This window comes from Lygodium microphyllum, chromosome 1 (assembly GCF_053477565.2).
Source record: "Lygodium microphyllum isolate KBCC chromosome 1, Lygodium_microphyllum_v1.1.10, whole genome shotgun sequence".
NCBI classification, from domain to species: Eukaryota; Viridiplantae; Streptophyta; class Polypodiopsida; order Schizaeales; family Lygodiaceae; genus Lygodium; species Lygodium microphyllum.
Window position 1 is genome coordinate 143,404,125 of NC_141135.1, and position 24,252 is coordinate 143,428,376.

The window sequence follows — 24,252 nt, forward strand, 5'->3', positions numbered from 1 at the left end:
CTGGCAGGGTTATCTCTTCCTTTGGGGCAGCACTTCATTAGTCAATCTTTGACTGACGACTCCTTTATGATTTTGCAGGCGGACAGGGACAACATTCGCAAGGCATTAGATGTTTGGACGCTCTTTGGTCAAGCCTCTGGTCTTTGCATCAATGCCTTTAAGTCGGCCATTCTCAGTTGCACGGAGCCGGCTTTACAGTCGTTAGGCTGGCAGGGCCAGGTGGTTTCCCGTGGCTCCATTGTCAGGCATCTTGGATACCCATTGGGGGTGGATGTACGGCCAAAGGACCTGTTGGAGTGGATTTCACAAAAACTGGCCGCGAAGTTTATGTATTGGAAGTCGCAAGCCTGGCCGTTCCATGTCCGCCTCAAAGTGGCTCAGACAATTATGCTACCAATGCTGAACTATTTCCTGCCATTACTGCCATGGACGCCCACTACTTTGAAGGCTCTCACCCATCCCATTCGTTTCATGCTATGGAAGAAAGATTCACTACAGGCAGGCATTTCTTGGATTTCATGGTCACATGCATGTACCCTAAGCGCATGGGTGGTGGAGCTATTTTGGATGCAGAAACTCATATGCTGGCTCTTCGTTGGTCTCTTTTTCGTGCCATGTGTGCGGATCATCACCCGTGGACCATCATTGCCCGTTATTTTCTTGAGGATAGCGGCCTCCGCCAGGGCAATACACGGCTTCGGGCCTCATGGTGGCATGTCCTTAATGCTGACTCTCGATTTTCCAGTCCCTCTTCCTCTTTGTTACAGCACTTGGTCGGATCTTGGAAAGTGGTGCTCCAAAAGACCCGTTGGCATCCAGTAGGGGATCGCTTGCAAACTAATTCTTTCCAGCTGGAATTGTTGGCAGTATCCAGATTACTTTCATGGGAAGATAAACATCAGCTCAGACCAAGATTTAATCGCATGGCCCGTTTGGGTGTGACTTCGATTGCGGATGCTACCCTTGCTACTCGCAATGTCCTCGCATCGTTTCGGACCGCTAGGAGACTTTTCAGGATCCCGCGCGGATACCGTGATTTATGGGAGAAGCTTTCGTCGGAACTTCAGGGTAGGCAACCCTTTCCTGTCCTGACTATGGATCGCCCTTGGCAGGATTGGGACCTTGCAGGCCGGTTGACTCTGGAAAAGGCCTCTACTAATCAGGTGTATCATCTTCTTATTAAAGACCACCAATGGCTGGGTGAGAAAGCTAATACTGTTTGGGGCCTGCGGAAATCCTTGTCATGGTGGCAGGCAACGCTGATGGAGGGGTGGCAGAATAGGGCACCTTTCAAATGCAAGGTCTTTTTGTGGCGGGTAATGATTGGTGGTCTTCCTCTTGCCTTGGCCCTTTCCAAGCGTCGAATCTTGAATGGCAATTGTTTCTTTTGCACCACTACGGAGGAATCGGCCAGACATCGTTTTCTTTCTTGCCCGCTCGCCAAGAATATCTGGTCTCTCTTGTCCCAAATCTGGCGCACAGTGGTGGGGCCCTCACTGACTCCTTTTGATTGGGTTTTTGTGCGCCCAAAGTATCCCACGCTGCCACAGTTACATATGAAGATCTTATTTCCCTTTTTCAGATACTGGGGATGCTGGCACATTTGGACCACCCGAAATGCTTTTCTCTTTGATTCGGCCTTGAATGTACCGCGACATATTGCAAGGCTTAAAGGGCTCTTGCATTGGCAGCTAGATCTCATCAGGCACTCTGACTTGCTTCCTCGGGAGGATTTGCATTCCTGGCATTTGGCAATTGCCTCTGGGTCCTTGCCATGATTGGTGTAGCTTTTCTAGTATACTAGTTTGGGGATTTCCCACACGTTGGCCTACGGCCCTCGTGTCTCTTGTACTCGTGTAATCATGTAATCTTGTACTTTTTCGTAATTAATACAATTACCTTTTACGAAAAAGAAAGAGAGAGAGAGAGAGAGAGAGAGAGAGAGAGAGAGAGAGAGAGAGAGAGAGAGAGAGAGAGAGAGAGAGAGAGAGAGAGAGAGAGAGAGAGAGAGAAGACATCAGTATGGCTGGCTTGGATATGGATTTTCTAGACCGGACGGTGGCAGCCCTTGGCCCTGATTCCGATACCGAGGAGCCGGAGGATATGGTGTCGTGCACGAAGGAGATGCCTCCGGGTTCTGAATTGCCGCCTGCAGGCAAACGCTCCAAGCATACTTCTGACGAGCCAATGGGTCCTCAAGAACGTTCCTACGCGCAGGTTGCCTCTGATCCTGTGGATTCACAGGAGATTGACTGGGACCATTTGCTAGACTTTGCCAATACTCTGCTTGGCGATTATGTCGAGCATAATAATGAAACTTTTTCTGATGTGGGAACTGATGATGTGCTGGAAGCCACGGTGGACCCGAAATCAGTCTTGCGGTCCTTCTCGGTGTTTTATGACCGTGCAGTTATACTTTTCTTCACTGGCAGGATCCCAGTGCTTTCACATATTCGCCAGTGGATGCACCATTTATTGCAAGGGGAGTGTGTTGAGGAGATCTTCCTTGGACCTCGCGGCTTTTATGAGGTGCTGTTGAAATCGGAAACACATCGAGTTGAGCTCCTGTCCAAGTTGCCATTATTCTTTGATCGCCGCCTGGTCCATGTTGTACCATGGCGCCCTATGGGCGACTTCCAGCGTTTGCTTCAACGAGAATGCCCGGTGTGGGTGGAAGTGGAAAATTGTCCGGCGGTCTATTGGCCATTGTTGAAGGATGCGATGGCAATTGTGGGAACAGTGCTGGTTCCCCCAAGCCTCAGGTTTATGAACCGAAACCATTTATGCATGTTATGGGACACGGCCAGGAAAAGGCCTGTGTGGCTTCGCCTCAATTGTTCTGGCATGCATCCTTTGCATTTTTGCTTGAAATGGGGCAACTTTGCAGGACACTGCTTTTCATGTGGTAAATTGGGGCATTTTATGGCCGAATGCCCTGAAAGGCAACCGGCTTCTGAGGATGCGCAGGTTGTGCTGCCCAAGGATGACATGGTGCTTGATGCCCCGACACAGGAGGCCCTTCAGCCACCTAATGTGGTGGATAAAGGTAAACAACATGTCCTGGGTTTGGATTCCCGTAGCACTGATTGGATTGAGGCACGTAAAAAAAAAAGGCAAAAAGTTGGATGCAGGCCTAGTGGATCCTGGGCCTAATGCTTCACAGGATTCCGTGCGCACGTATACGCGCAGGAAAGAAATGGTCACTTCACAACAGGCTGCGCGTACTATGGCCCCGTCTGCCCCCTGTAATTAGTCTACAAGGAAAGTCTATACAGACGGCCCCAAGGGCCCACCTGCTAAGCTGGCGTTTGATACAAAAGGTAATGTGATTACACCCTGGGATCGGCGTTATCCCCGCCCCATTCCCAAGGCAGTGGCTTTTTCTTCTATCTCTAAAGCAGGTCGCCAGAATTCGTTTGCAGTATTGGCTGATTTTCTGGATGAGGGTGTCCTGGATGCTCTCGCGGAAAAGGTGAAATTGAGGCAACAGGCGCCTCGCTCCTGACTTCCTTTTTTTGAAGATATATGAAGATAGCCACGTGGAATGTGCGAGGCATTTGCTCTCGCCATAAGCAACATGCCATGTGGACTGTCTTGCATGAGAACCAGTGGGATGTTGATCGATGGCTTCGGGAAAGACAAAGAGAAAACGATGAAAAAAATCCTGAGCACGAGTTCTTCTTCTCCTCCCAACCACGCCTAGATAAGTGCTGGCACCTCTCACCCATATTCCTCTGCCAGCCGTCCACTTTTCTGGAGTCCTACTATTCTTGGACTCTCTTACTCTCTAGGCTCCCCTTAACCCCGTTCGGGCGCCCAAGAGCCCGGACGGTCATTCTCGTGCATGTTCCCCTAGATTTACCTTAATGTCACATTAAATGTCACTTTTAATGCCACATTCCATATTTATGACCTTAACGTGACATTAAATATCACTTTTAATGTCACATTAATGTCACATTTCCTTTCCCTTAAGAATCGGTTTCGTCCTCGAAAACGATACTTGGAAGGTCTAACTGTAAATCGGGAAACCTTTTCTTTAAAGTACTTACTCGCTCCCATGTTGAGCTTTCTTCTGAACAATCTTTCCACTTAACCAAACATTCCTGATAAATAGTATTCCTTGTTCGTCGATTACGAACATTTAATATTTTTTCTGGTTCATGTGGATTAGATTGGTCATAGAATAGCTCCTCAATAGTATCATTTAAGATTAGATTATCCAAATCACCCAGTTTCTTCCTTAATTTACTTACATGAAAAACTGGATGTATTTTACTACCAACAGGTAGTTGGAGCTTGTAGGCCAATTCTCCCACCCTTTTAAGTATTATGAAAGGACCACAATACCTTGGTGAAAGCTTTGGATATTGTCCCCTTTTCATAGTTTTAGTTTGTTCAGGCACCTTAAGATAGACCAATTCTCCTTCTTCAAAGGAGATGTCTCTTCGGTGAGAATCTGCATATGCTCTAGCTCGATTTTGAGCTTTTTTAATATTTTCTTGAGCAAATTTTAACATACTATTCATATCCTCCAAAAAGTCTTTAGCTGCCTGAACCTTTTCCTTATGCAGTCCTACTGCAAAAGGCGCTTTGGGCTGAAACCCATACATTAACATAAATGGACTATATCCAGTGGAAGAGTGCTTGGCACTGTTATATGCAAACTTTGCTATCGGTAAATACTCTTCCCAATTAGTTTACCTTTTACTTACATATGCTCTAAGCATATCTTCAAGAATTTGGTTAACCCTTTCAGTTTGCGCATCTGTTTGCGGATGATCCGCCGTACTCATGCTAAGTTTAGTATCCAATTTCCTAAATACCGCACGCCAAAAATGGCTATCAAATTTTCTATCCCGATCAGAAACTATATTTGCCGGAAGGCCATACAATCGGTATATGTTCTCTACGAACAATCTAGCCAACTCTGGTGTTTTAACATCAGTTGAAGTTGGAATGAACCTAGCCATTTTGGTTAACCTATCCACAATCACCCACACAGAGTCGTGCCTCCTCTATATTCTAGGTAAAGCAACAATAAAGTCCATGGAGATACTCTCCCATTTTCCCGAAGGAATTTCTAATAGATGGAGAAGTCCTCCCATTTTTAATCTTTCAGCTTTATTAACCTGGCATTTATTACATTTGACCACATAGTCAAGGACGTCCTTATTCATTCCAGGCCAATAGAACTGCCTTTTAATAAGACTATAAGTCTTATTAACTCCTGGATGTCCCGCACTAGGGGTATCATGACACTCAAAGAGTATCTGGCGCCTTATTTCTGTATCTTTCGGGACACATACCCTACCCTTGTAGAGTAAATAACCATTATCAATGGTAAAATTCTTCCACTTGAATCCAGTTTGAGCAACCCCTGATGCTCCATTTCCTTGTTGAACATCCTCAGATTTTCCTTCCTTAGTAGAAGCACTTTCATTTGGATCCCCATTTTTTATTGCTTCCCATATGTTGGAATATGCCGGATCTCAACCTGGCATTTCCCTTTTAAAGATTCAAGCAAGTTGGAAGTGAACTGAGTAAAACTCAATTCATTAATGATGGGCATTGTGCTGAGTGCATCAGCTACTATATTATATTTCCTTTTCTATATCTTATCTCATAGTTGAACTCTTGGAGGAGTTCGGCCCATCTGGCTTTACGCCCGTGTAAATCCGGTTGATCATTAAGCCACTTAATGCTTTCATGATCCGATAAAATCAAAAGTTTGGCACCATACAAATAGTGCCTCCATTTCTTCATTGCATGTACTATTGCATACAACTCCCTCTCATAAACAGAATAATTCTGTTTTGTACGATCTAATTTTTTGCTTTCAAAAGCAACTGGTCGACCTTCTTGTAATAAGACTGCGCCTATCGCCTTATCACTGGCATCAACTTCAACCACAAATGGTTTATTGGGATCCACTATTAATAGTACTGGAGCTGTAGCAATAGCTACCTTAAGTTTTTTGAAAACTTTCATTTTGGTTTGTTTCCCAATTAAAACTTTTTGCTTTCCCTTTAAGTTGGTCTGTCATTGGAACAGCTATTTTGGCATAATCTCGAATGAATCTACGATAAAATCCAGATAAACCTAGAAAGATCTGCAGCTCTTCCAGGTTCCTTGGAGGTGGCCATTCAATAATTACCCTTACTTTTTCTAGAATCATGTTGATTCCCTCTTTCGAGATAATATGCCCCAAATATTTGACCTCTTGTGCAAAGAATTCACATTTAGTTTTCTTCGCATAAAGGGAATGTGTTCTTAATAGTTGGAATACTAATTGTAAGTGTTCCAAATGTTCTTCTCTTGATTTACTAAAGATCAAGATATCATCCAAAAAGACTACTACAAAATGTTCTAGATAGAGCCGTAAAACACTATTCATCAGCTTCATAAAGGTAGCTGGTGCATTAGTGAGGCCAAAAGGCATCACCAAAAAATCATAATGCCCGTATCTAGTACGAAATGCCGTCTTGGAAACATCTTGTGCCTTAATTCTTATTTGGTGATAGCCGGATCTTAAATCTATCTTTGTGAAGAATTTTGCCCCTTGTAATTGATAAAAAAGATCTTCCATTCTGGGCATAGGAAATTTATTCTTCACCGTTATTTTATTAAGTGCTCTATAGTCAACACAAAGTCGCATAGAACCATCTTTTTTCTTTATCAATAAAATTGGTGAAGCCCAAGGTGAATTAGTGGGTTGAATAAACCCTTTATCCAGGTAATCCTTAATTTGTCTTTCAACTTCTTGATGCTGTGTTTCACTTAACCTATACGGTGGTTTTGAAATTGGGTGTGTATACTTATTTACATCAATTGGGTGATTTATATCACCCCTATCTGGTGGAAGGCCACTTGGTAAATCAGAAGGAAACACATCTTTAAAATCATCTAACAAACTACTCAATTCATTATTAACATTCAACTCACAAACATAAGAAAATTGTTGCTTTATATTACAGAAAGTAAAAGTATTCTGTACAGGAAGAGACCATAGCATATATACCTCACAAACTTCCTTCTTTATCAGCTTCTGAACTTCAGTGGAACACAGCAAAGGATTATCAGATACTTCATGCTCACCTTGAATAACAAAAGTCTTACCATCCCTTTCAAATTCTAGTGTTTTATGGTGATACCTACGTTTTAAGGATGGTTCCAATCCCCATAGCCACTCCCTCCCTAGAGCAATATCAGCTCTTTCCATGTTCATTATTTGGAAATCGAGTTTGTCTTTATATTCTTGAATCTCAATTTCCAAATTGGATACCATTGTATCCCATATTTTATTGTCTTGGCCTTGCATCATACGAACAACATATTGATGCCCACTCTTTTGTTGGGGAAGTTTCAATTTTTTGACAAGTGCATAATTTATAAAATTATGTGTGGCAGAGTCATCAATCATGACTCTAACCCTTTTTTCAGCTATCAATCCATGTACTCTAAGTAAATCATATGGCCCAAAAGTAGGCTGCCACATAGAAGTTGACATACAACGCTTATGTTGTACATCCATGTGCAAGACCTCTAAAGATTTGTACTTTTCATGGCCCTTTAATTCCAAGGTCTGCACTACATGGATTTGTTTTTCTTTTCCCTTGCCTTTGTCCTTATCCTTTCCTTTGTCTTCCCCCTTTTTCTTTTGAGGGCAATTCCAAGCAGCATGGTTAGGGGATAGGCAATTGAAACACAACTTTTCTTTTTTGGCCTTATCAAAGTCATCAGGACTTAACTTTGGCCTCATATATGGTTTCTTTTCAAAAGGTTGTTTTTTACCCTTAAAAAATAGCATTTTCCTTTTAAATTTGCCCACAAATTTTGAGGTTCCCAATTCCTTAGACTTGGGCTCCGTATCAGTGAGACTAGTGAGTGTACCTGGACGCATACTATCTTCATGAATTAATGCAAATTTAATTGCCTCTTGCAGCGTCTTAGGTAAACTCTGTTTTACTTTCTTATCTAGTCCCCTAATGAATCCTCTTGTTTTTTGGAATTCATCTATTCCTTCCAATTTGAGGATTATCTCACAATATTCCTCCAGATATGTCAATAGGGGTCGTCCCTTTTGTCTGACATAATCCCAATCTTCCCAATTTCTTTCCATTTCATTTTCAGGAAGAAATTCTTTCAAAAAGACGGATTCAAATAAAGCCCAGGTTTCAGGTATTTTATTCGCCTCCTTTAAAGTTCGCTACCACTTATATGCTTTAGGCCCCAAAGTTAAACTGGCCTCCAGTGCTTGTAGATGTGGTGGGGTATGTTTTAATTTATGTAAATCTTCCCATTTTTGGAGGAAATTAAAGATTGTGTCTTTATTCCTATCTTTTTCCTCCCCGTAAAATTGAGGTTGTTTCATATCCTTTAGAACTGGATTATCCCTCAATTTATGGTAAGGTTGGGGTTCCTTAGGATCTCTCATAGTCACATTTGAATCTTTCGATGAAGATGGGACATCCGAGGTTTCTATCTTATTTTTATCTCTTTCCAACAATAAAGTTAATTGAGATTTTATTTCAGTGAGTGTTTGAGTTAAAAATTCCATTTGAACCCCCTAAGTTTGCACATGAGCAGTAAGATCATCAAATTGCTCTTGTGTAGCAAAAAATTCTTCCCATTGTTCTTTTTGTATTTGTGGTTCATGGGGATCTACCATAGGTTGGTCCCCAGAACTAGAGCTTTCCATTACCCTTTCTTTCCCTTTTTCTGCCATTAATACACTGGAATTGGAAAGCAAAGATAAGAAATTTGCATACAAAGTAAAGTACTTCCCTGATTTTAAAGGCAGGCAGTGGTTGCTGGTTTGGAAAGAAATCCGCAGAGTAAGGAACAAATTTTATCGCCCGAAGAAAGTTGGTCACGCAGAAAATGGAGCTTCTTTGCAGAATGACTAGTATTCAGCCCCCTTCTTTAATAATTACGCTGGTCATGAATGTCGCTTTCCTGAATTTGCTTCCTGCTGAACCTGTACTTGTGATATAAATACAATTGAGGCTGAAAAGAAGAAGTCCGAACACGCAGTCGACTGATGCGTGTCTTGTTGGTGTGTCCATGGAGGAGCATTCACAGACAGGCGTGGGCAAGATTCAATGGCCCACGATCAGCTTACGCGTTTTTTTAAAAAAAAAACAGGCGTAAAAAAGAATGGCTGCCCTTTCAATACGTTTCGTGACCAGAATTACACGTCACGTTAAGTTTTCGTGACGTGTCACGTCACGTCTGACCAGTGGCTTACGGGTCGTTACGGGTCCGTCGACTATTGTCGACTAAATTAATAGCGGGCACTTGATGTTTGACCACGACTTTATGGGTCCGTCGACTGTCGACTGAACAGATCGTGGAGCACTTGTCCGTCGACTGTTGACTGAACAGATCGTGGAGCACTTGTCCGTCGCTCCCCTTTCGTTGAAGATTTCCAGGAATCCTCACGGCTCTGATACCAATGATAGATGGCTTTGGGAAAGACAGAGAGAAAACGATGAAAAAAGTCCTGAGCACGAGTCCTCCTCCTCCCAACCACGCCTAGATAAGTGCTGGCACCTCTCACCCGTATTCCTCTTCCAGCCGTCCACTTTTCTGGAGTCCTACTATTCTTGGACTCTCTTACTCTCTAGGCTCCCCTTAACCCCGTTCGGGCGCCGAAGAGCCCGGACGGTCATTCTCGTGCATGTTCCCCTAGATTTACCTTAATGTCACATTAAATGTCACTTTTAATGTCACATTAAATGTCACATTAATGTCACAGATGTATTGTGTGCAGTTGAGCACAAAAGTCACGGTGAAGTAGGAAAAGTTGTGGATTGTCATGGATTCCGTCTGTTTTATGCAGGGACACATGCTATGCACTATTCGGGCATGCTGATGATTGTCCATGAGAAATACCAGCCTGTTCTTGTGAAAAATGATGTGCAGGGCCGCTTTCTGGTAATCGAAGTCTTATTTGAAGGAGAGATTTTATGGTTGCTGGGCCTCTATGCTTCGAATGATCCCGGATCCTGACTGGATCTTTGGTCGACTTTGTAGGGCTCCATGTCACTTGGCCGAAGGGGATTTTTGATGGGAGATTTCAATATGTGTGTTGACTCTTCTCAGTCCACTTCAGGGCATTCGGTAATGGATACGCCGGAAAGCCGGGTGTGGAATTCCTTTGCTTTGCGCGTACTTAAGCAAGATCTTTGGTCGTGGCTTCACCCTTCTTTTTCAGGGTTTACTTTTCATTCCGCACAATATGCAACTACTTGGTCGTGGTTGGACCGCATGTATATCATGCAGGGAGATGATTTTCTTCCCAAGATGCTGGAAATGAAGGTCTTGCAGCAATATGCGTTGTCGGACCATTTCCCCCTCCAGCTTGAGATGCGGGTACAATCTATTGCACCTTTTATGCAGTTGCTGGATAGGCTCCCTTTACGTTTCAACTCCTCTTATTTGAAGCATCCAAATTTTCAGGGCTATATGCAGCAATTGATTGAGAGGTTCTTATTGGAATTTGCCTCTGAGGGCTTGGCTTCATTTGCACGGCTGCTCTCTAATGTGCAGCGGGTCGCTCGGCAGTATGGGATTCATCATGCCTCTCTTTGTCGCCGACGTCGACATGCAGCAGAGGACTTACTGGCTTTGGTCCCGTTCCTTGCTCCTGGATTCCCCAGATGATGATTTTCTGCTGTCACTGGAGAGGCGTTTGGCCCATCTTATTCAAGTGTTTCAGTTGAAATCTTATCAGCAGGCCAAGTTGCATAACTTGACTGACACATTGCAAGATAGTGCCTGCCAGTCTCATAAGTTCTTTCGCGCCTTGCATGCTTCTCCGGCTCGCGAAAATATGACTAGACTCCAGGATTCGAAAGGTCGCATGGTCACTGATCCGCAGACCATTGTCAATATGTGCAGAAATTATTTTATGGAACTTCTTGGTTCTTCTCCCTCGCCTTCTAGCCAAGTTACGCATGCCCGCTCGGTCTTTTGTCATCTGGTCCACCAGCGGGTTCCATTTGATATGCAAGCCGTTTTGGAGGCGGATATTTGCGAGGAGGAGGTTATGGATGTTTTGTTGCACCTGCCTAAGGATAAAAGTCCTGGCTGGGATGGTCTCACTAATGAATTCTTTGAGAACTCGGCCACGCAATTGGTGAACCCATTGGCGGTCATGTTTCAGCAGGTTTGGGAAACAGGGGTCATGCCTGCCTCATGTAAAGAAGGCCTTATCAAGCTGATTCCAAAGGTCCCTTCGCCATCAAAGTTGCAACATTGGAGACCAATTTCTTTGATGGGCTCGATGTATGAAATCTTCTCCAAAGTGCTGGCGAATCGGGTTCACAAGCACCTTCCAGCTATTGTGCATCCTCTCCAATATGGTTTCATTAAGGGCCGCAACATTCTGCATAATATCTTAAATGTGCAAATGGCTATTGACCATGCGCGGCACTCCAATCAGGAAGTGGTATTGATTCAATTGGACTTGGAAAAGGCGTTTGACTATGTGGACTGGTCTTTCATTGCAGATCTCATGTCTGCTATGGACTTTGGTACCCGGATGTCCCGATTGATCTACACCATTAGTGCTATGGCTTCTTCAAGTGTTATGCTCAATGGTGGGGTTACAGAGCCATTTGTCCTTGCACGCTCGGTCAGACAAGGTTGCCCTTTGAGTCCTCTCTTCTTTGCCGTGGGGACTCACCCGGTCCTTTCAATGTTATTCTCAATGGCGGCTTCTGCTCAGCTGGCTGGATTGTCTCTTACTTTGGGGCAGCACTTAATTAGCCAATCTTTGGCTGATGACAGCTTTATGATTTTGTGGGCGGACAGGGATAACATTCGAAAGGCATTAGATGCTTGGACGCTCTTTGGTCATGCTTCTGGTCTTCCCATCAATGCCTTTAAATCAGCCATACTGAGTTGCATGGAGCCTAATTTACAGTCATTAGGCTAGCAGGGCGAGGTTGTTTCCCGTGGCTCCATTGTAAGGCATCTTGGATACCCATTGGGGGTGGATGTACGGCCAAAGGAACTACTGGAGTGGATTTCACAAAAACTGGCAGCGAAGTTTATGTATTGGAAGTCGCAAGCGTGGCCATTCCATGTCCATCTCAAAGTGGCTCAGACAATTATGCTGCCAATGCTAACGTATTTCCTGCCATTGCTGCCGTGGACGCCTACTACTTTGAAGGCTCTCACTCGCCCCATTCGTTTCATGTTATGGAAGAAGGATTCACTGCAAGCAGGTATTTCGTGGATTTAATGGTCATATACATGTACCCCTAAACGCATGGGTGGTGGAGCTATTTTGGATGCTGAAACTCATATGCTGGCTCTTCGTTGGTCTCTTTTTTGCGCCATGTGTGTGGATCATCACCCGTGGACCATTATAGCTCGTTTTTTTCTTGAGGACAGTGGGCTATGCCATGGTAATACACGACTTTGGGCCTCCTGGTGGCATGTCCTTAATGTTGACTCTCGATTTTTTAGTCCCTCTTCCTCTCGGTTACTGCATTTGGTCGGCTCTTGGAAAGTGGAGCTCCAAAAGGCCCGTTGGCATCCAGTGGGGGACTGCTTGCATACTAACTTCTTTCAGCTGGAATTGTTGGCAGTATATCGAGATTACTTTCATGGGAAGACAAACATCAGCTCAGACCGAGATTTAACCGCATGGCCCGTTTAGGTGTGACTTCGATTGCGGATGCTACCCTTGGCACTCGCAATGTCCTCGCATCGTTTGGGACTGCTAGGAGACTTTTCAGGATCCCACGCGGATACCGTGATTTATGGGTAAAGCTTTCGTTGGAGCTTCAGGGTAGGCAACCCTTTCCTGCCCTGGCTGTGGATCGCCCTTGGCAGGACTGGGACCTTGCAGGCCGGTTGAGTTTGGAAAAGGCCTCTACTAATCAGGTGTATCATCTTCTCATTCAAGATCACCAATGGCTGGGTGTGAAAACTAATACTGTTTGGGGACTGCGGAAATCGCTATCATGGTGGCAGGCAACGCTCATGGAGGGGTGGCTGAATAAGGCACCTTTCAAATGCAAGGTCTTTCTTTGGCGGGTAATGATTGGTGGTCTTCCTCTTGCCTCGGCCCTTTCCAAGCGTCAAATCTCGAATGGCAATTGTTTCTTCTATACCACTACGGCGGAATCGGCACGACATCGTTTTCTTTCTTGCCCGCTCGCCAAGAATATCTGGTCACTCTTGTCGCAAATCTGGCGCGCAGTTGTGGGGTCCTTACTAACTCCTTTCGATTGGGTTTTTGTGCGCCCAAAGTATCCCACACCGCCACAGTTACATATGAAGATCTTATTTCACTTTTTCAGATATTGGGGATGCTGGCACATTTGGACCACGCACAATGCTTTTCTCTTTGATCCGGCCTCTAATGTACCGAGACATATTGCTAGGCTTAAAGGGCTCTTGCATTGGAAGCTAGATCTGATCGGGCACTCCGACTTGCTCCCTCGGGAGGATTTGCATCCTTGGCATATGGCAATTGCCTCTGGGTCGTTGCCATGATTGGTGTAACCTTTTTAGTGCATTAGTACGGGGATTTCCCACACGTTGGCCTGGGGCCCTCGTGTCTCTTGTACCCATGTAATCATGTAATCTTGTACCTTTTTTTCCGTAATTAATACAATTACCTTTTACGAAAAAAAAAAGAGAGACTGACTGTGCGCCCGTCTGGCCCTTGCCATCACCTAGACTTGTGTGCCTTGCCCCTGCCATCGCCTAGACTTGCCGTCGCCTAGTCTTGCCATCGCCTAGACCTGCGCGCCCTGTTAGAGCGCACCGTCGACGCGTGGAGATTGCCCATCTGATCCGCTCGTGTTCGCTTGTGCCCGCTTGATCTTGCTCGTCTGACAACTGCCCGCGTGATCCGCCTGTGGTCATTTCCTCTACGTCAGCATGCAGCGCCCTGTTAAACTGCCTCGTTGACGCCTGAAGATAGAACACCTTTCATTTGCAGAAACAGGTACCTTTTGTTTGCTACCCTGTCAGTCATCTGCACGGCGTCTACCTGTGAGTGCCTGCCTTGTGCATCTTCTTGGGCCGCAACAAAGACAGGGGCCCTAACCTGGCAGCACGTGATTGCAACCCTGGGCAGATCAGAGAGCTGATCTACACCTGTACACACACACACACACACACAGGCTTGGGGGAGGAGAGAGAGAGAGCGAGCGAGAGCGATGGCGGATCGTGGTCGCCTTCCGTTCCGCACTGTCTATCGCTTGTCGCGTTGCCACGTCTGCAGTCGCCTTGTCTCCGTCCCCTATGTTGCTGTTCGAGGCTCGGCATGTGTACTTTGTCCTTTCGTGCAAAGGCGCCCAGCTCTTAGCGGCAGTGTTGTGGACAGCGTGCCCACTGATCTGTACACGCAGAGAGAGCGAGAGCGAGAGAGAGAGAGAGAGAGAGAGAGAGAGAGAGAGAGAGAGAGAGAGAGGGCTCTGCGCTGAATATTCTTCTCGTCGTGTCCGGTCCTTCCGAGCGTCAGCAGGCGTGCAGACGGCGTCAGTGCTGCTTGCCCGTCGTCTGTTCTGGGGGCGGGGGTCCCTGCCGTCGCCTTTCAGTCCTGTGGGCCCTCGTTTCGACCTGGTCCTGTTCCTGAGCGCCGCCCTGCTTCGCCCCGCCTGCTGTCTCGCCTTCGGTCCCGCCTTCTGTCCCGCCCTGCTGTCTTCTGCCCAATCGTGCTGCAACGTCTGCACTCGCCCCAGTTCCTTCGACTGTGCTGCTGTTCGCGGCTCCACCTGTTTGTGCTTGTCCTTTTCTGCCGCCGCGCCCAGCTACTGTAAACCCTAAGCCCGACAATTGGCAGAGAGGCAGCATTTGGGCCAGAGTGCCCACTGATCTGTACACAGAGAGAGAGAGAGAGAGAGAGAGAGAGAGAGAGAGAGAGAGAGAGAGAGAGAGAGAGAGAGAGAGAGAATCCTGCTGCTGCAGTAAGGGAGCGAGCGAAAGAGAGAAGACAGCGGTATGGCTGGCCTGGATATGGATTTTCTCGACCGGACGGTGGCAGCCCTTGGCCCTGATTCCGATACCGAGGAGCCGGAGGATATGGTGCCATGCACGGAGGAGCCGCCTCCGGGTTCTGAACTGCCGCCGGCAGGCAAACGCTCTAAGCACACTTCAGACGAGCCAATGGGTCCTCAGGACCGTTCCTATGCGCAGGTTGCCTCCGAACCTGTGGATTCGCAGGAAATAGACTGGGAGCATTTGCTGGACTTTGCCAATACTCTGCTTGGCGATTATGTCCAGCATAATAATGAAACTTTCTCTGCTGCGGCTGCGGATGATGTGCTGGAAGCGACAGTGGACCCAAAATCAGTCTTGCGGTCCTTCTCGGTGTTCTATGACCGTGCAGTTATACTTTTTTTCACCGGCAGGATCCCAGTGCTCTCACATATTCGCCAGTGGATGCACCACTTATTGCAAGGGGAGTATGTTGAGGAGATCTTCCTTGGCCCTCGCGGCTTTTATGAGGTGCTGTTGAAATCCGAATCGCATCGAGCTGAGCTACTGTCCAAGTTGCCACTATTCTTTGACCGCCGCTTGGTCCATGTGGTACCATGGCGCCCTATGGCTGACTTCCAGCGTCTGCTTCAACGCGAATGCCCGGTGTGGGTGGAGGTGGAAAATTGTCCAGCGGTATATTGGCCATTGTTGAAAGACGCGATGGCGGTTGTGGGCACAGTGCTGGTTCCCCCCAGCCTCAGGGCTATGAACCGAAACCGTCTATGCATGTTATGGGATACGGCCAGGAAAAGGCCTGCGTGGCTTCGCCTCAATTGCGCTGGCATGCATCCTTTGCATTTTCGCCTGAAATGGGGCAATTTTGCCGGACACTGCTTTTCATGTGGTAAATTAGGGCATTTTGTAGCTGAATGCCCGGAACGGCAACTCTCTTCTGAGGAGGCGCAGGTTGTGCAGCCCAAGGATGACATGGTGCTTGATGCCCAGACACAGGAGACCCTTCAGCCCCCTACTGTCATGGAAAAAGGTAAACAACAAGTCCGAGCTTTGGATTCTCCTAGCTCTGATTGGATTGAGGCACGACAAGAAAAAGGTAAAAAGTTGGACGCAGGCCTGGCAGATCCGGGGCCTCATGTTTCCCCGGATTCCGTGCGCACGTACACGCGCAGGAAAGACATGGTCACCCCACAGCAGGTTGTGCGTACCATGGCCCCGTCAGCCCCCCGCAATCCGTCTTCAAGGAAAATCTATTCCGAGGGCCCCAAGGGCCCACCTGCTAAGCTGGCGTTTGATGCGTAAGGCAATGTGATTACTCCTTGGGATAGGCGTTATCCCCGCCCTGCTCCCAAGGTAGTGGATTTCCCTTCTACCTCTAAAGCAGGTCGCCCGAATTCATTTGCAGTATTGGCTGATTTTCTGGATGAGGGCGTCTTGGATGCCCTCGCGGAAAAGATGCAATCGAGGCAACAGGCGCCTCGTTCCTGACTTCCTTTGTTTGAAAATATATGAAGATTGCCACGTGGAACGTGCGAGGCATTTGCTCTCGCCATAAGCAGCATACCATGTGGTCTGTCTTGCATGAAAATCAGTGGGATGTATTATGTGCAGTGGAGTACAAAAGTCATGGTGAGGCAGGAAAGGTTGTGGATTGTCGTGGATTTCGTCTGTTTTATGCAGGGACACATGCTAAGCATTATTCGGGCGTGCTGATGATTGTTCATGAGAAATACCAGCCTGTTCTTGTTAAAAATGATGTGCGGCCGCTTTCTGGTAATCGAAGTCCTATTTGAAGGTGAGATTTTATGGCTGCTGGGACTTTATGCTCCCAATGATCCCACATCCCGACGGGATCTATGGTTGACTTTGCAGGGCTCCATGGCACTTGGCCGCAAAGGGTTTTTGATGGGAGATTTCAATATGTGTGTTGACTCTTCCCAGTCCACCTCAGGGCATTCGGTAATGGATACGCCAGAAAGCCGGGTGTGGAACTCCTTTGCTTTGCACATACTTAAGCAAGATCTTTGGTCGTGGCTTCACCCTTCTGTTTCAGGTTTTACTTTTCATTCTGCGCAATATGCAACCACTTGGTCGCGATTGGACAGAATGTATATCATGCAGGGGGATGATTTTCTTCCCGAGATGTTGGAGATGAAGGTCTTGCAGCAATATGCGTTGTCGGATCATTTTCCCCTCCAGCTTGAGATGCGGGCACAATCTGTTGCACCTTTTATGCAGTTCCTGGATAAGCTCCCTTTACGCTTCAACTCCTCTTATTTGAAGCATCCAATTTTTCAAGATTATATGCAGCAACTGATTGAGAGGTTCTTATTGGACTTCGCCTCTGAGGGCTTGGCTTCGTTTGCACGCCTGCTCTCTAATGTGCAGCGGGTTGCTCGGCAGTATGGGATTCACACTGCCTCTCTTTGTCGCCGCCGTCGACTGGCAGCAGAGGACTTATTGGCCTTGGTCCGTTCCTTGCTCCTGGATTCCCCAGATGATGATTTTCTGCTGTCACTGGAGCGGCGTTTGGCCCATCTTATTCAAGTCTTTAGCTTGAAATCTTATCAGCAGGCCAAGCTGCATAACTTGACTGACACATTGCAAGATAATGCCTGCCAGTCTCATAAGTTCTTTCGCGCCTTGCATGCTTCTCCGGCTCGCGAAAATATGACTCGACTTCAGGACTCGGAAGGTCGCATGGTCACTGATCCGCAGACCATTATCAATATGTGCAGAAATTATTTTATGGATCTTTTTGGTTCTTCATCCTTGCCGTCTAGCCAGGTTACGCATGCCCGCTCGGTCTTCTATCAGCTGGTCCACCAGCAGGTTCCGCTTGATATGCAAGCCTCTTTGGAGGCGGATATTTGCGAAGAGGAGGTTATGGATGTGTTGTTGCACCTGCCTAAGGATAAAAGTCCTGGTTGGGATGGTCTCACTAATGAATTTTTTGAGCACTCAGCCACGCAGTTGGTAAAGCCTTTGGTGGTCATGTTCCAGCAGGTTTGGGAAACAGGGGTCATGCCTTCTTCATGGAAAGAAGGCCTTATCAAACTGATCCCCAAGGTCCCTTCGCCGTCAAAGCTGCAACACTGGAGACCAATTTCGTTGATGGGCGTGATGTATAAAATCTTTTCCAAAGTGCTGGCAAATCGGCTTCACAAGCACCTTCCAGCTCTTGTGCACCCCCTCCAATATGGTTTCATTAAGGGACGCAACATTTTGCACAATATCTTGAATGTGCAAATGGCTATTGATTATGCGAGGCACTCCAATCAGCAAGTGGTCTTGATTCAACTGGACCTGGAAAAGGCATTTGACTGTGTGGACTGGTCTTTCCTTGCAGAGCTTATGTCTGCTATGGGCTTTGGGATCCGCATGTCCCGATTGATCTACACCATTAGTACTAAGGCTTCTTCAAGAGTTATGCTTAATGGTGGGGTCACAGAGCCATTTCTCCTTGCACGCTCGCTCAGACAAGGCTGCCCTTTGAGTCCTCTCTTCTTTGCCTTGGCAACTCACCCGGTCCTTTCAATGTTATCCTCCATGGCGGCTTCTGCCCAGCTGGCAGGGTTATCTCTTCCTTTGGGGCAGCACTTCATTAGCCAATCCTTGGCTGATGACTCCTTTATGATTTTGCAGGCGGACAGGGATAACATTCGCAAGGCATTAGATGTTTGGACGCTCTTTGGTCAAGCTTCTGGTCTTCGCATCAATGCCTTCAAGTCAGCCATTCTCAGTTGCACGGAGCCTGATTTAGAGTCATTAGGCTGGCAGGGCCAGGTGGTTTCTCGTGGCGCGATTGTCAGGTATCTTGGATACCCATTGGGGGTGGATGTACGGCCAAAGGCCCTGTTGGAGTGGATTTCACACAAACTGGCCGTGAAGTTTATGTATTGGAAATCGCAAGCCTGGCCGTTCCATGTCCGTCTCAAAGTGGCTCAGACAATTATGCTACCAATGCTGACGTATTTCCTGCCATTACTGCCATGGACGCCCAGTACTTTGAAGGCTCTTACTCATCCCATTCGTTTCATGCTATGGAAAAAAGATTCACTGCAGGCAGGCATTTCCTGGATTTCATGGTCACATGCATGTACCCCTAAGTGCATGGGTGGTGGAGCTATTTTGGATGCAGAAACTCATATGCTGGCTCTTCGTTGGTCTCTGTTTCGTGCCATGTGTGTGGATCATCACCCGTGGACCATCATAGCCCGTTATTTTCTTGAGGACAGCGGCCTCCGCCAGGGTAACACACGGCTTGGAGCCTCATGGTGGCATGTCCTTAATGCTGACGCTCGTTTCTCCAGTCCCTCTTGCTCTTTGTTAGTGCATTTGGTCGGCTCTTGGAAAGTGGTGCTCCAAAAGGCCCGTTGGCATCCTGTAGGGGACCGCGTGCAGACAAATTCTTTTCAGCTGGAATTGTTGGCGGTATCCACATTACTTTCATGGGAAGATAAACATCAGCTCTGACCAAGATTTAACCGCATGGCCCGTTTGGGTGTGACTTCGATTGCGGATGCTACCCTTGCTACTCGCAATGTCCTTGCATCGTTTCGGACTGCTAGGAGACTTTTCAGGATCCCGCGCGGATACCGTGATTTATGGGGGAAGCTTTCCTCGGAGCTTCAGGGTAGGCAACCCTTTCCTGCCCTGGCTATGGATCGCCCTTGGCAGGACTGGGACCTTGCAGGCCGGTTGAGTCTGGAAAAGGCCTCTACTAATCAGGTGTATCATCTTCTCATTAAAGACCAATGGTTGGGCGTGAAAGTTAATGCTGTTTGGGGCCTGCGGAAATCACTGTCATGGTGGCAGGCAACGCTGATGGAGGGATGGCAGAACAAGACACCTTTCAAATGCAAGGTCTTTCTGTGGCGGGTAATGATTGGTGGTCTTCCCCTTGCCTCGGCCCTTTCCAAGCGTCGAATCTCGAATGGCACTTACTTCTTCTGCATCACTTCGGCGGAATCGGCCCGACATCGTTTTCTTTCTTGCCCGCTCGCCAAGAATATCTGGTCACTCTTGTCACGAATCTGGCACGCGGTGGTGGGGTCTTCACTTACTCCCTTCGATTGGGTTTTTGTGCGCCCGAAGTATCCCACACCACCACCGTTACATATGAAGATCTTATTCCATTTTTTCAGATACTGGGGATGCTGGCACATTTGGACCACCCGAAATGCTTTTCTCTTTGATTCGGCTTCTAATGTACCGCGACATATTGCAAGGCTTAAAGGGCTCTTGCATTGGCAGCTAGATCTCATCAGGCACTCTGACTTGCTTCCTCGGGAGGATTTGTATTCCTGGCATTTGGCAATTGCCTCTGGGTCCTTGCCATGATTGGTGTAACTTTTTAGTACCCTAGTCCGGGGATTTCCCACACGTTGGCCTATGGCCCTCGTGCCTCTTGTACTCGTGTAATCATGTAATCTTGTACTTTCTTCGTAATTAATACAATTACCTTTTACGAAAAAAAGAGGGCTCTGCGCTTGCGTTTCGCCCTTTCGCCTTGTGCGTTAGGGTTTTGGCCCTTGTCCTACGCCCCCGACTGTCCCTCTCTGCCATCGACTGCCCGCCCTGTGCTCCACCCTCCTGCCCCTGCACTATTAGGATTGTGCCCTGCCACACGCCCTCTTGGGACAGGTCCCGACTGCAGAGGACAAGGTTGTGTTTCCCGCTTGCCACTGCGCATCAGTCCTCCTTCGAGATCCAATTGTGATACAAGATGGCTGGTCTGGATCTGGATTTCATAGACCAAACGGTGGTAGCACTTGGCCCGGATTCGGATAGTGAGGAACCTGAGGATATGGTTCTGTGCACCGAAGAGATGCCCCCTGGTCGTGACATCCAGCCTGTGGGTAAACGTACCAAGCATACTTCGGAAGCGACAGTGGTTCATGAAGATCGTTCCTATGCTCAAGTTGCTTCGGATTCTGTGGACTCTCAGGATGTTGACTGGGAGCATTTGCTGGAATTTGCCAACACTTTGCTTGGCGATTATGTTCAACATAATCAGGAAGTCTTTTTTGACTCTACACCTGACAATGTTTTGGAAGCCACTGTGGACCCAAAAACTGTCCTACGCTCCGTTTCGGTGTTTTATGATCGCGCTGTGATACTCTTCTTCACTGGTTGCATCCCGCTGCTTTCCTCTATTTGCCAGTGGCTGCATAGTCTGCTACAAGGGGAATGTGTTGAAGAGATTTTTGTCGGGCCCCGAGGGTTTTTTGAGGTCCTGTTGAAATCTGAGACGCACCGTGCTGCTCTCCTGTCTAAACTGCCTTCGTTTTTTGACCGTTGGCTGGTTCATGTTGTTCCATGGCGCCCAATGGCAGATTTTCAGCGTCTGCTGCAACGTGAATGCCCTGTGTGGGTAGAAGTGGAAAATTGTCCGGCTGTTTATTGGCCACTATTGAAGGATGCTATGGCCGTTGTGGGCATTGTTCTGGTCCCTCCAAGTCTAAGGGCTGTGAATCGCAACCGATTGTGTATGTTATGGGACATTGCAAGGAAAAGGCCTGCTTGGTTACGTCTCAATTGCTTTGGCATGCATCCGCTACACTTTCGTTTGAAATGGGGCAATTTTTCAGGACATTGCTTTTCCTGTGGACAATTGGGGCATTTTATGGCCGAATGCCCGGAGCAGCAACACACTTCAGATGTTGGCCATGTTGTGCCGCCCATGGAAGGTATGGTGTGTGATGCTCCGTCGCTAGATACTATCCACCCGCCTAAAGTTGTGGACAAAGGTAAACAACAGGTTTCGGGTCTGGATTCCCGTGCCACATATTGGGTTGAAGTACGTGCAAAAAAAGGCAACAGGGTTGTTGCTGGCATGGAGAATATTGTGCCTACTACCTCACAAGACTCCATGCGTACATATATGCGCAGGAAGGAAATGTTGTCTTCAGAGCGCTTTGCTCTCTATGGTTTCCTCAGCCCGCCGTCCTCAGCCCGCCAGGAAAATGTATTCGGATCGTCCAAAGGGTCCACCTGCTAAGCTGGCTTTTGATACCAGAGGCAACGTCATTACCCCGTGGGACCGTCGTTATCCCCGTTCCATCCCCAAGCCAACAGATATGCCGTCTATTTCCAAATCTGCTCCTCAGAACTCTTTTGCTATGTTGGCAGATTTCTTGGACGAGGTCGGCGGCATCGACAAGCTGCGGAGGACCTGCTGGTTTTGGTTCGTTCTTTGCTGGTGGACACTCTGGATGATGCATTTCTGCTACTAGCACTGGCAATGAGGGTGGTTGATCTTATTAAAGAGTTCCAGTTGAAATTGTATCTGCAGGTCAAATTGCAACATGTGACAGAGACTTTGCAAGATAGTGCGTGCTAGACCCATAAGTTCTTTCGAGCTCTCCATGCGTCTCCTGCTCGAGAGAATATGACCAGACTAGAGGATGCAGAAGGCCACCTTATCCTGGATCCGCAGACTATTGTGCATATGTGTAGGAATTATTTCCGCGACCTTCTTGGTTCCACTTCTCCACCTTCAGCCCAAATTACTCAGGCCCGTTCGATTTTTTATGACCTGGTCCGCAATCAGGTTTCACAGGACATGCAAGCTACTATGGAGTCAGATATTTGTGAGGCAGAGGTTATGGACGTTTTGTTACACTTGCCCAAGGATAAAAGTCCGGGTTGGGATGGTCTCACCAATGAGTTCTTCGAGGCTTTTGCTACCCAACTGGCGAAACCATTGCAGGCTTTGTTTCAGCAGGTGTGGGAAACGGGGATCATGCCTTCCTCATGGAAAGGACTTATTAAACTGCTTCCAAAGGTTCCTTCGCTGTCTATGTTGAAACAGTGGTGCCCAATTTCTTTGATGGGTTCTATGTACAAAATCTTTTCCAAAGTAATGGCGAACCGGCTCCATAAGCATCTCCCTGCCATTGTGCACCCTCTCCAGTATGGTTTCATTAAGGGCCGAAATATTCTGCACAATGTATTGAATGCACAAATGGCAATTGATTATGCAAGGCATTCTAATCAGGAGGTCGTACTGATTCAACTAGACCTGGAAAAGGCTTTTGACTATCTGGACTGGTGTTTCGTTGCTGAACTTATGTCTCCTATGGGCTTTGTTGCTTGGATGTCTCGTCTAATCTACACCATCAGTGCTGCAACATCTTCGCGAGACATGCTGAATGGAGGTGTTACTGCGCCGTTTGTCCTTGCCCGCTTTGTCAAACAGGGCTGCCCTTTGAGCCCTCTCTTCTTTGCCCTTGCGACGCATCCAGTTCTTTCGATGTTATCTCATATGGCAGCTTCTACTCAGTTGACTGGATTGTCGCTTTCTATAGGACAGCAATTCATTAGTCAATCCCTGGCTGATGATAGCTTTATGATTTTGCGTGCAGACAAGGATAACCTTCGAAAAGCATTGGATGTTTGGGGTCTCTTTGGTCAGGCGTCCAGCCTTCGCATCAATGCGCTCAAATCAGCCATTCTCACCTGCACGGAGTCGAATTTGCAGTCCTTGGACTGGCAGGGTTTGGTTGTTCCTCGTGGCTCCATTGTCAGGCATCTTGGGTACCCTTTGGGTGTTGATGTTCCCCCAAAACAGCTTCTGCAGTGGATTTCTCAAAAAATGGTGGCTATGTTTCTGCATTGGAAGTCTCAGGCCTGGCCCTTCCATGTTCGCCTCAAAGTAGCCTAGACAATTATGTTGCGAATGCTCACATATTTCTTGCCATTGCTGCCCTGGACTACTATGACTCTGAATGCTCTTACTCAGTCTATTCATTTCATGCTATGGAAGGACTCATTGCATGCAGGTATTTCTTGGATTTCTTGGTCGCATGCGTGCACCCCCAAACGCATGGGTGGAGGAGCTATTTTAGATGCCCAAACTCACATGCTGGCACTCCGTTGGTTTCTTTTCCGCACCTTGTGCTCGGATCATCATCCGTGGGTCGTTATAGCCTGTTATTTCCTTGAGGACCAAGGGCTTCTGCATGGCAATATCCAAATTTGGAGTTCTTGGTGGCATGTTCTTATGCTGATTCGCGGTTCTCCAGTTCTTCTTCATCGCTGCTTACTCATTTGGTATGTTCCTGGAAACTGGTCCTCCAGAAGGCTCAGTGGCATCCAGCGGAGGATCGCTTAGCTACTAACTCTTTTCAATTGGAATTGCTGACAGTCTCGCGTTTACTTTCATGGGAAGGTAAACACGAGCTTAGACCACAATTCAAATGGATGGCACGCTTGGGCTTGTCTTCAGTCGCGGATGCGACCCTTGCCAGTCGCAATGTGCTAATATCGTTTTGTACAGCTAGG

General features: G+C 47.2%; 1 protein-coding gene across 4 annotated transcripts in view; it reads left to right on the forward strand.

The window, feature by feature from the left end:
• The window catches only part of LOC148041763 (uncharacterized), a 342,622-nt gene that overhangs the window by 128,060 nt on the left and 190,310 nt on the right, over positions 1-24,252 (forward strand). The gene's annotated exons all lie outside the window — the stretch shown is intronic.